Raw genomic sequence first — 11,264 nt, 5'->3', positions numbered from 1 at the left:
CTATCGGAAGGATGTTGTGAAACTTGAAAGGGTTCAGAAAAGATGTTACAAGGATGTTGCCAGGGTTGGAGGATCTGAACTACAGGTGGAGGCTGAATAGGCTGGAGCTGTTTTCCCTGGAGCGTTGGAGGCTGAGGGGTGACCTTATAGAGGTTTACAAAATTATGAGGGGCATGGATAGGATAAATAGACAAAGTCTTTCCCTGGGGTGGGGGAGTCCAGAACTAGAGGGCATAGGTTTATGGTGAGAGGGTGGTACATGTATAGAATGAGCTGCCAGAGGATGTGGTGGAGGCTGGTACAATTGCAACATTTCAGAGGCATTTGGATGGGTATATGAATAGGAAGGGTTTGGAGGGATATGGGCTGGGTGCTGGCAAGTGGGACTAGATTGGGTTGGGATATCTGGATGGGTTGGACTGAAGGGTTTGTTTCCATGATGTACATCTCTATGACTCTATAATTGTCTCTCGCGTTTCCCATGAATAATCTGGAATTTTTTTTGTGCAACTATCCTGGCACATTCCAATATCTAATTTGGCTGTCTCATTTCTCTCTCGTATACTATCTCACTGCCCATATTTCTTTGTGATTAACCTTGGACACCACCTCCCAGTTGCACTCACCTTCAATTATTTTGTTTTGGATTCCCAACTTTTTTACTGCATAAACAAGTTGACATTCTGGGTCTTGCTAAAACCTGATTTTCTCATGGTGATTCCTTCCCCTTCACCAAAACCGCCCTATTTGATTTTACTTTCTGTCATATATGCAGTAAACCCAATTGGTGGACATAAAATTTGTAGATTAGAGTGGAAACGCATAACAGGTCAGACAGCATCCGAGGAGCAGGAAACATCGACGTTTTGGGTGAAAGCCTTTGATCAGGAATGAGGCTGGGAGCCTCGGGGGTGGAGACTTAAATGGGAGGATGGTGGGCCTGTGGAGAAGATAGCTGAGAAGGAGATAGCTGAGAGTGCAATAGGTGGATGGAGATGGGGGTGAAGGCGATAGGTCAGAAGGAGGGTGGAACAGATAGGTGGGAAGGAAGATTGACAAGTGGGACAGGTCATGAAGACCGTGCTGAGTTGGAAGGTTGGAACTGGGGTAAGGTGGGGGGAGGAGAAATGAGGAAACTGGTGAAGTCTACATTGATGCCTTGAGGTTGAAGAGTCCCGAGGCAGAAGATGAGGCATTCTTCCTCCAGGAATCGGGTGGTGAGGGAGTGGCGTTGGAGGGGGCCCAGGACCTGTTTGTTCTCAGCACAGTGGGAGGGAGAGTTGAAATATTTGGCAATGTGTAGATGGGGTTGATTGGTGTGGGTGTCCCGAAGATGTTCTCTGAAGCGCTTTGCGAGAAGGTGTTCGGTCTCCCCAATAGGGCGGCACGGTGGCTTAGTGGTTAGCACAGCTGCCTCACAGCGCCAGGGACCCGGGTTCAGTTCCTGCCTCCAGACAACTGTCTGTGTGGAGTTTGCACATTCTCCCCGTGTCTGCGTGGGTTTCCTCCGGGTGCTCCGGTTTCCTTCCACAGTCCAAAGATGTGCAGATTAGGTGAATTGGCCATGCTAAATTGCCCGTAGTGATAGGTGCACTAGTCAGGGTGGGTTGCTCTTCAGAGGGTCGGTGTGGACTTGTTGGGCCGAAGAGCCTGCTTCCACACTGTAGGAAATCTTAAAAAAAATGTAGAGGAGATTGCATCGGGAGCAACAGATACAATAAGTGATGTGTGGAAGTGCAGGTGAAACTTTGGATCTGGAAGGCTCCTTCGGGGCCTTAGATAGAGGTGTGGGTGCAGGTTTTGCAATTCCTGCAGTGGCAAGGGAAGGTGCCGGGAGGGGAGGTTGGGTTGTTTTGGGGCATGGACTTGACCAGGTAGTTGCGGAGGGAGAAAGCGGATAGGGGTGGGGAGGGAAATATGTCCGTAGTGATGGGGTCCGTTTAGAAGTGGTGGAAATGTCAGTGGATGATGCGATTTATGCAGAGGTTGGTGGGGTGGAAGGTGAGGACTGGGGGGTTCTGTCCTTGTTGCGGTTGGAGGGGTGGGGTTCGAGGGCGGAGGTGCAGGATGTGGATGAGACCCGTTGGAGGGCATGTTCAACAACATGGGAGGGGAAGTTGTGGTCTTTGAAGAAGGTGGCCATCTGGTGTGTTCTGTGGTGAAACTCGTCCTCCTGGGAGCAGATGTGGCGAGGCGGAGGAATTGGGAAAATGGGATGACGTTTTTGCAGGAGGTAGGGTGGGAGGAGGTGTAATCCTGGTAGCTGTGGGAGTCGGGTTTGTAAAAAATATCAGTGTTGAGTCGGTCATTGTTGATTGAGATGGAGAGGTCCAGGAAGGGGAGGGAGGTGTCAGAGATGATCGAGGTGAATTTAAGGTCGGGGTCGATTGTGTTGGTGAAATTGATGAACTGTTCAACCTCCTTGTGGGAGCATGAGGTGGCGCCGATGCAGTCATCAATGTAGTGGAGGAAAAGGTGGGGAGTAGTGCCGGTGTAACTACGGAAGATGGACTGTTCTACATAGCCGACGAAGAGACCGGCATAGCTGGAGTTTGTGCCTGAAATGTCAATTTTTCCTGCTGCTCTGAGGCCACCTGACCTGCTGTGCTTTTCCAGCACCACTCTAATCTTGACTCTAATCTCCAGCATCTGCAGTACCCACTAATGCCTACAAAATTTGTGAAGTATGCAACCAGAGATTCCCTGAGGTACATCAATTATTGTACATCACTCAAACAACTACTCTTGAAGTAGCTTAAGTTTGGAGCAAGTCAGTGAACTGCTAACTTGCATAGAACATCAGAGGAGGCCTATCTACTTTTCACCCAACATTTGCATATATACACTTTGCAGAAATATACTTCTAATTGAAGACGTCTTGTCCAGCCATTCCCTCCCTCACCCCATGAAACTCCTGAGTCTAAGTGTAGCAGCCCAAATACCCCCTTGCTTTTAATTGGGTGCATAGAGAGATAATGAGCATTTCAAAGTTTCCATTGTACTTTTATTTTTCTCTGTGACTATAATATGCTTTCAAAGTACAGTGTAAACATGACGTAAATATCTAAATATTTGTGGTTATGTAATGCCTTTTAAATGGAAAAACAACTCACTGTGATAGATGGAAGCTAATTTGGTGCTGAACCCGCCAGAGAACCAGGTTCAATTCTCACCTCAGGCAGCTGTCTGTGTGGAGTTTGCACATTCTCCCCGTGTCTGTGTGGGTTTCCTGCGGGTGCTCTGGTTTCCTCCCAAAGTCCAAAAATGTGCAGGTTAGGTGAATTGGCCATGCTAAATTGCCCGTAGTGTTAGGTGAAGGGGTAAATGTAGGGGAATGGGTCGGTGTGGACTTGTTGGGCCGAAGGGCCTGTTTCCACACTGTAAGTAATCTAATCTAAGAATCAAAATCTTGGTTAAATAGATAGCTACTTGTAGGAAGAAAGAGAGATGGAGAGGCTTAGCCAAGATGTCTGAAGGAAGTGCCTTCAACAGGCATGACATGGAAGCATTAAGGTCAGCTGTGTGCTTGTGGTTAGAATTGGAAAAGAGAAGGTTATAGTCTGTAGGTTTTAGGTAGTAATTAGAGATGGGAAAGACTAGACAGGACCAGATTAGAAAGCATAAAAATATCACAAGTTGAATTTTAAAATGGCGATGTTGTGGAATCAGGAATCAATATAGGTCATCAAGCACAGATGTGAACTGAACCTGAAGCAAGTTAGTATACAGCCTGTAGAAGCTTTGCATAAGTTTGAATTTATAGAGGGTGAAAGAGTGTAAGCTGATGAGAGGATTGGGAAAGTCGATTTTAGAGGTAACAAGGACACTAGATCAAATGTCAGAAATTTGGGACTGAAACAGGACAAAACCTTCTGAGTAGAGGATATAGAATTCACTGCCAGAGCTGGCGATGGAAGCAAAAAATGTGCTCAAGCATGCTCCGGGAGATAGATTCAGTTATTGCCAAGACAGCTGAAGATGTTTTGATCCAGTTAATAAACCTGAAATTAAAAGCTAATCCAATGGTGACGATAAACCTGAGTCAATTGTTGTAAAAAGCCATTTGGTTCACTGATGACCTTCAATAAAGAAAATCTTCCTTCCTTACCCAATCTAACCTTTATACCACTTTGCTGATGAAGGGCTTATGCCCGAAATGTTGATTCTCCTGCTCCATGCATGCTGCCTGACCTGCTGTGCTTTTGTAGCACCACACACTTAACTCTGATCTCCAGTGTCTGCAGTCCTCACTTTTTCCCTTTATATATTCCAGATTTATAATCATTCACTTAACTCTTAAGTGCCCTCTGAACAGGCCCAGCAAACCACCTAATTGCTGAAAAGTCACTACAAAATCATAAAGGAATGAAGCTGTCCAGACTCGCTGGCATTGACCTGAACACTGGAATCAATCGCAGCACACCCAGCCTTGTTGACCCTACAAAAACATACCCTTATCTACATGTGCGGACTTAAGCCAAAATTGAAGGAGATGTCCCACTGACATTGTCATGGTGACAGAATTATTGACTTTCAAAAAGATGTTCCAGACAATACCACTGAATATTTCCTGTCCCACAGCAGGGCACATCTACCAGAGGTGGAGGGAAAGGTGGTACACGGCTGGAAATGAATTACCCTCAAAGTTAACTTGGACTTTAAAAATCTCATGTTGTCAAGTCAGAAATTGGCAAGGAAACCTGCTGGTTACCATCAACTGACCTTTGGCTGATTAATTGGTATTCTTCTTGTGGGCACCACGTGGCAGAGATATTGAGAATGCTGAGGACACAATGTACCTGGTGGGGGTGAGGTGAATTACTTCAATGTCCATTACCAAGAATGGCATGAAAGCACTATGACTCGTCAAGCCATAAAGGACATGGCTGCTAGGTTGAGTTGAGCAGGTGGTGAAGCAACCAACAAGAGAGGGAGACTTACTTGATCATCATCTTAACAATTTATCTGTCAGTTATGCATTTGTCCTTGACACTGTTGTTAGGAATGACCATCATAGTCTTTGAGTTGTCCCTCTTTACTTTGTGATTACCCATTGGTGTATTTACTGTTGGTGGGATTCCTATTGAGCACAAAGGAAGATAGTTGTGGTTGCTTGAGGTTAATCATATGATCCTCAGCTTAGATGTTTTCTCAATGTAGAGGTGCCAGTGTTGGACTGGGATGGACAAAGTCATTAGTCACACAACACTAGGTGATAGTCCAACAGGTTTATTTGAAATCTCGAGCTTTGACCTGCACAAGCTTGTGATTTTTTTTTTAAAACAACCTGTTAATCTCTAATCTGACTAGATATTTTGTCTTCAGAGGTGTTACTACACACTTCCAGAGCAGGTTGTATTTGAATCCAGATCTTCTAGGCCAGAGGCGAGGACTCTACCGATGCACCTTAAGTACTCCCTAAGCTGTTCAGCTTAGATGTTTTCTACTTAACCTGCTCAAAGATGCTTTGACACACCTCTGGAGTAGTGATTTGCTCTAAAATCAGCCACTTTCCAACCGTGAATTGCACCCTGGTGTGTACAAGGCAGGCAGTGGTATTAACCGCTATACTAATGTGGAGCTTCCAGTCATACCTCTAGAACAGGTCCTGGATCTAGCTATCTCAGTTATTTCACCAGTGGCCTTTACTCAATCATGTTGTCAGAAGTGGAGATGTTCACTCACTGATGACTGCATCAAGTTCAGCACCATTCACCCAGGCAATGAAGTGTCAATATTTAGGCTTAGGCTGATGATTGGCAAGTTATATTCATGCCACACCAATGCCAGGCAATGATCTTCAAATAATATATGTAACCAAAACCCTTAGCCCTGGATGCTGCCTGACCTGCTGTGCTGTTCCAGCAATAAAGTTTCAAGTTATATTCATGCCACACCAATGCCAGGCAATGATCTTCAAATAATATATGTAACCAAAACCCTTAGCCTTTCGTGATATTGCCATTGCTGAACCATCATAATGAGCATTCAGTGGGGGTTGCCATGGATGAAAAACAGAAGCTGTGGCTGCAAGAACAATTTAGAGGCTGGACATCCTGCACCAAATAACTTGTCTCTTGTCTCCCGGAATGCTTGTGAACCTTCTACCAAGTACAGGCCAGGAGTGTGATGGAATGCTCCTCGCTTGCTTGGATGCTTCAGCAACAGTTGAGAAACTCTAAATCATCTAGGGCAAAGCAGTCCACTTGATTGACACCTTGTCCAACATATTTTTTTCATCATTAACCCTCAGTGGCAGTAGTGTGTATCATCCTACAACAAGCTCTGCAGTAACTCATCAAGATTCCCTCAACATCATCTTCCAAACCCATGACCACAGCCACTTAGAAGGAGGAAGGCAACAGATGCATGACAACACTGGAAGTTCCCCTCCAAGCTACAAATCATTCTCAGCTGGAACTGTATTGCTGGTCCTGTACTATTACTGAATCAAAATGTTGAAATTCCCTTTCTAGCAGCACTAAGGGTATCCCTACACTCCAGTGCCTGCCAGGTCTTGGGCACTGTGGCTGGCTCTGCTGTTAAGTAGAGTATGACAAGGTCCAAGTGAGCAATGGTGATAGGGAACTGTCCAGTCAGGGATGCAGACAGGGGTTTCTGCAGTCATGAGCCAGATTTCAGGGTGGTGTCTTGCTCCCTGGTGCCAGGGTCAAGGATGTCCCTGAGCAGTTGCAGCAAATTCTCAAAGGGGAGCATGAGCAGCTGGAGGTCATTGTACATATTGGTACCAATGATGTAGGTGGAGAAAAGGATTAGGTTCTGCAGAGTGAATATAGGAAGCTTGGCAGGAGGTTAAAAAGCAGGACCTTAAGGGTGGTAATTTCTGGATTATTTCAGGTGCCATGAGCTAGTGAGAGTAGGAATAAGAGGGTAGGCAGATTAATGCATGGCTGAAGACCTGGTGCAGGGGGCAGGGATTCAAATTTCTGGATCATCTGGGACAGAAGTGACCTGTACAAGAGAGACGCTTTATATTTGAACTGGATGTGGATCAATATCCTGGCTGGGAGATTTGCTGATGCTGCTTGAGATGCTTTAAACTAGTTAGGCAGAGAGGGGTGGGACCCTAAACAGTAGTGAGAAAAGAGAGAAGGTTGAGGCTTGTTCAGAAGTTAAAGGTAGCAAATTAAATAGACAAAGCAGACAGAGCATGGCGGAGCATGAAGTAAGACCGATGAATTAAACTGCATTTATTTCAGTGCAAATGGCCTGACGAGGAAGGTAGATGAACTCAGCACGGATGGGAACATGGAACCAGGAAATTCTAGCTATTACAGGAACATGACTGAAGGAGGGACAGGACTGGTAGCTCAGTGTTCCGGCATATAGATATTGCAAGAAAGATAGGGAGATGAGAGGAGGGTGAGCGGCTTTTTTAATTAGGGAAAATGTCAAGGCAGGTCTGAGAATATTCCTGGGGGATTGTCCAGTGAAGCTATATGGGTGGAACTGAGAAATAAGAAGGGGATGATCACCTTGATGGGATTGTACTTGAGGCCCCCTAATAGTCAGAGAGTCATAGAGATGTACAGCATGGAAACAGACCCTTTGGTCCAACCGTCCATGCTGACCAGATATCCCAACCCAACCTGGTCCCACCTACCAGCACCTGGCCCATATCCCTCCAAACCCTTCCTATTCATATACATCTCCACCACTTAAATACCAGCCTCCACCACTTCCTCTGGCAGCTCATTCCAAACACTGACCACCCTCTGCGTGAAAAAGTTGCCCCTTAGGTCTCTTTTATATCTTCCCCCTCTCACCCTAAACCTATGCCCTCTAATTCTGGATTCCCCGACCCCAGGGAAAAGACTTTGTCTATTTATCCTATCCATGTCCCTCATAATTTTGTAAACCTGTATAAGGTCACCCCTCAGCCTCCAACGCTCCAGGGAAAATAGTCAGTAGGAAATTGAGGAGCAAGTTGTAAGGAGATATCAGATATCCATAAGATTAATAGGGTTGAAATGGTAGGGAATTTTAACTTTCCAAACAAGGACTGGGACTGCCATAGTGTTAAGGGCTTGGATGTGGAGGCATTTGTTAAATGTCTTCAAGAAAATTTTCTTTATCAGTCTGGAGATGTCGCTACTAGAGTAGGAGCAAAACTCAACATTCTCTTGGGAAATAAGGCAGGATAAGTGACTGAGGTGTTAGTGGGGGTGTATTTTGGGACCAGTGGCCATAATTCTATTAGTTTTAAATTAGTGATGGAAAACAATAGGCCTTGTGTAAAAGTTAGAGCAAGGTGAATTTTGACCGTATCAGACAGGAACTTTCAGAAGTTGGTTGGGATAGGCTGTTCGCAGGTAAAGGGATGACTGGAAAGTGGGAGGCTTTCAAAAGTAAGATAATGAGAGTATGTTTCTGTAAGAGTGAAGGGCAAGGTTGGTAGGAGTAACGAACACTGTATGACTGGAGATATTGAGGCTCTGGTCAGGAAATATGTCAGGTATAGGCAGCTGGGGTCAAGCGAATCTCTTGAGGAATATAAGGGGAAAGGAGTACAGTTCAGAGGGAAATCAGGAAGGCAAAAATGGGACATGAGATAGCTTTGGTAGATAAAGTTAAGGAGAAACCAGAGATTCTACTGGTACATTAAGGGAAAAGAGTAACTAGGGAGAGAATAGGGCCCCTGAAAGATTAACAAGGCCATCAGTTTGTGTCTGTGTTTATTTTGGAGAAAGAAATGGAAGCTAGGGAACTTGAGGAAATAAATAATAATGTCTTGAAAAAGAGTCCACATTACAGAGGAGGTGCTGGATGTCTTAAAACACATAAAGGTGGATAAATCCCTAGGATCTGATCAAGTGTATCATAGAGCGTCGTGGAAAGCTAGGCAAGAAAATGAAATCTCCAGAGAGATATTTGTATCATCTACAGCTATGATTGTAGGGTGACTAATGTTGTCCCATTATTTAAGAAAGGCTGCAAGGAAAAGCCAGGGAACCATAGACTGGTGAATCTGACATCAGGAGTGGATAAGTTGTTGGAGGGGATTCTGACAGACTGGATTTGCTTACATTTGGAAAGGCAAAGACTAATTAGGGTTAGTTGGCATGGCTTTATGCATGGGAAGTCATGTCTCACCAAACTGAGTTTTTTGAAGATGTGACCAAGAAGATGAAGAAAGAGCAATAGACATTGTGTACATGGATTTTGGTAAAGCCTTTGATGAGGTTCTGCATGATAATGTTAGATCACATGGGATCCAGGGACAGCTGGCCAATTGGATACAAAATTCCTTGAGGTTAGGAGACAGAGGGTGGTGGAAGAGGGTTGTTGTTCAGACTGGAGGCCTGTAACCAGTGGTGTGCTGCACGGATTAGTGCTGGGCCTACTGTTTGTCATTTATATAAATGATTTTGACGAGAATGTAGGAGGCATGCTTAGTAAGTTTACAGGTGATGTCAAAATTGGTGGTGTAGTGGACAGTGAAAAAGGTTATCTAAGAGTACAATGAAATCTTGATCAACTGGGTCAATGGGCCGAGGACTGGCAGATGGAGTTTAATTTAGATAAATGTAAGGTGTTGCATGTTGGCCACCATTAATCAGTTTGTCAACAAATTGGATTGACACTACAAACCTCATAACTATAGGTGAAATGGTCTTCTGTATTCCTCTAAACTTTAACCACAGAATTGAATGGAAAGTACAGTATACAAAGCCAAGTGAATCTTTAATTATAGTTTCTAAACATGGCTTGTGTTTCCTGGAAATCCATTATCTTCTTTGTTGTGGAGAACAAGCTTACTGCTGTGTATCATTAACTCATAGTTTATCTCACCATTCGCAGTTAGGCAGGGAGATTTATACAATCTAAATTGTATCTAACCCCAAATGCTATAAAATAGAAGATGCTCTGCTACAATGTCAATGTTAATAACAATGCATCGATATCCCCCTACCTGCAAGATTGTGGAAGGTTGAGAAATTGAATTTAAATGTGGTACTGACTGGGTAAAGACTTTACTCCATAAGACCATAAGACATAGGAGTCGAAGTAAGGCCATTCGGCCCATCGAGTCCACTCCGCCATTCAATCATGGCTGATGGGCATTTCAACTCCACTTACCCGCATTCGCCCCGTAGCTCTCAATTCCTTGTGACATTTAGCGTCCCGGCCTCCACTGCACTCCGCGGCAATGAATTCCACAGGCCCACTACTCTATGGCTGAAGAAATGTCTCCGCATTTCTGTTCTGAATTTACCCCCTCTAATTCTAAGGATGTGTCCACGGGTCCTAGTCTCCTCACCTAACGGAAACAACTTCCTAGCGTCCACCCTTTCCAAGCCATGTATTATCTTGTAAGTTTCTATTAGATCTCCCCTTAATCTTCTAAACTCCAATGAATACAATCCCAGGATCCTCAGCCGTTTCTCGTATGTTAGACCTACCATTCCATAGATCATCCGTGTGAATCTCCGCTGGACATGCTCCAGTGCCAGTATGTCCTTCCTGAGGTGTGGGGACCAAAACTGGACACAGTAGTCCAAATGGGGCCTAACCAGAGCTTTATAAAGTCTCAGTAGCACAAAGGTGCTTTTATATTCCAACCCTCTTGAGATAAATGACAACATTGCGTTCACTTTCTTAATCACGGACTCAACCTGCATGTTTACCTTTAGAGAATCCTCGACTAGCACTCCCAGATCCCTTTACTCATATTATTTCATTGGGTGTACCTTTATGAATAGGCATTGTTTCTGCACAAAATGTGTATTGTTGGCATTATCTAAACAGGGAGAAAGCGAGGACCGCAGATGCTGGAGATCAGATTCGAAAAGTGTGGTGCTAGAAAAGCACAACTGGTCAGGCAGCATCAGAAGAGCAGAAGAGTTGATGTTTCGGGCATAAGCTCTTCATTATCCAAACAGCAGTTCTGAAATATACAGTGTTTTGTAGCAGGAAGATTGGAAAGAAATTGTTAATGATGCAGCAGGTTCACTTTTTTCACAATGTTGGGAATACTGACCTATTCATCTGAATAAGGATGCTGCCTTCATTGTTCACGTGTAATTTGTTTTAGAATGAAGTTGAAATATTTTTTCTGCATCTGATAAATTTCTTTTCTATGTTATGTGATTCAACTAAACACAAGTGTTTTTTTTTGTTTTTCTGGGAAATTGACAGGTATTCATGATTGTCCCTGTATTATTGCCTTTCCTAGGAACAAAGTTACAAACAATCAACATGACACAATTTCATAAAGTGGTGTTTGAGACAAATGTATCATG

The 11,264-nt window shown here is 44.2% G+C and overlaps 1 protein-coding gene across 3 annotated transcripts in view; it reads left to right on the top strand.

Moving 5' to 3' along the window:
- smurf2 (SMAD specific E3 ubiquitin protein ligase 2) overlaps positions 1 to 11,264 on the top strand; it is a 297,299-nt gene that overhangs the window by 157,846 nt on the left and 128,189 nt on the right. The window lies entirely within an intron of this gene.

Source organism: Chiloscyllium plagiosum, chromosome 24, assembly GCF_004010195.1.
Source record: "Chiloscyllium plagiosum isolate BGI_BamShark_2017 chromosome 24, ASM401019v2, whole genome shotgun sequence".
NCBI classification, from domain to species: Eukaryota; Metazoa; Chordata; class Chondrichthyes; order Orectolobiformes; family Hemiscylliidae; genus Chiloscyllium; species Chiloscyllium plagiosum.
The sequence above is the reverse complement of the archived record's forward strand: the minus strand, read 5'-3'. Positions and strand labels throughout refer to the sequence as shown.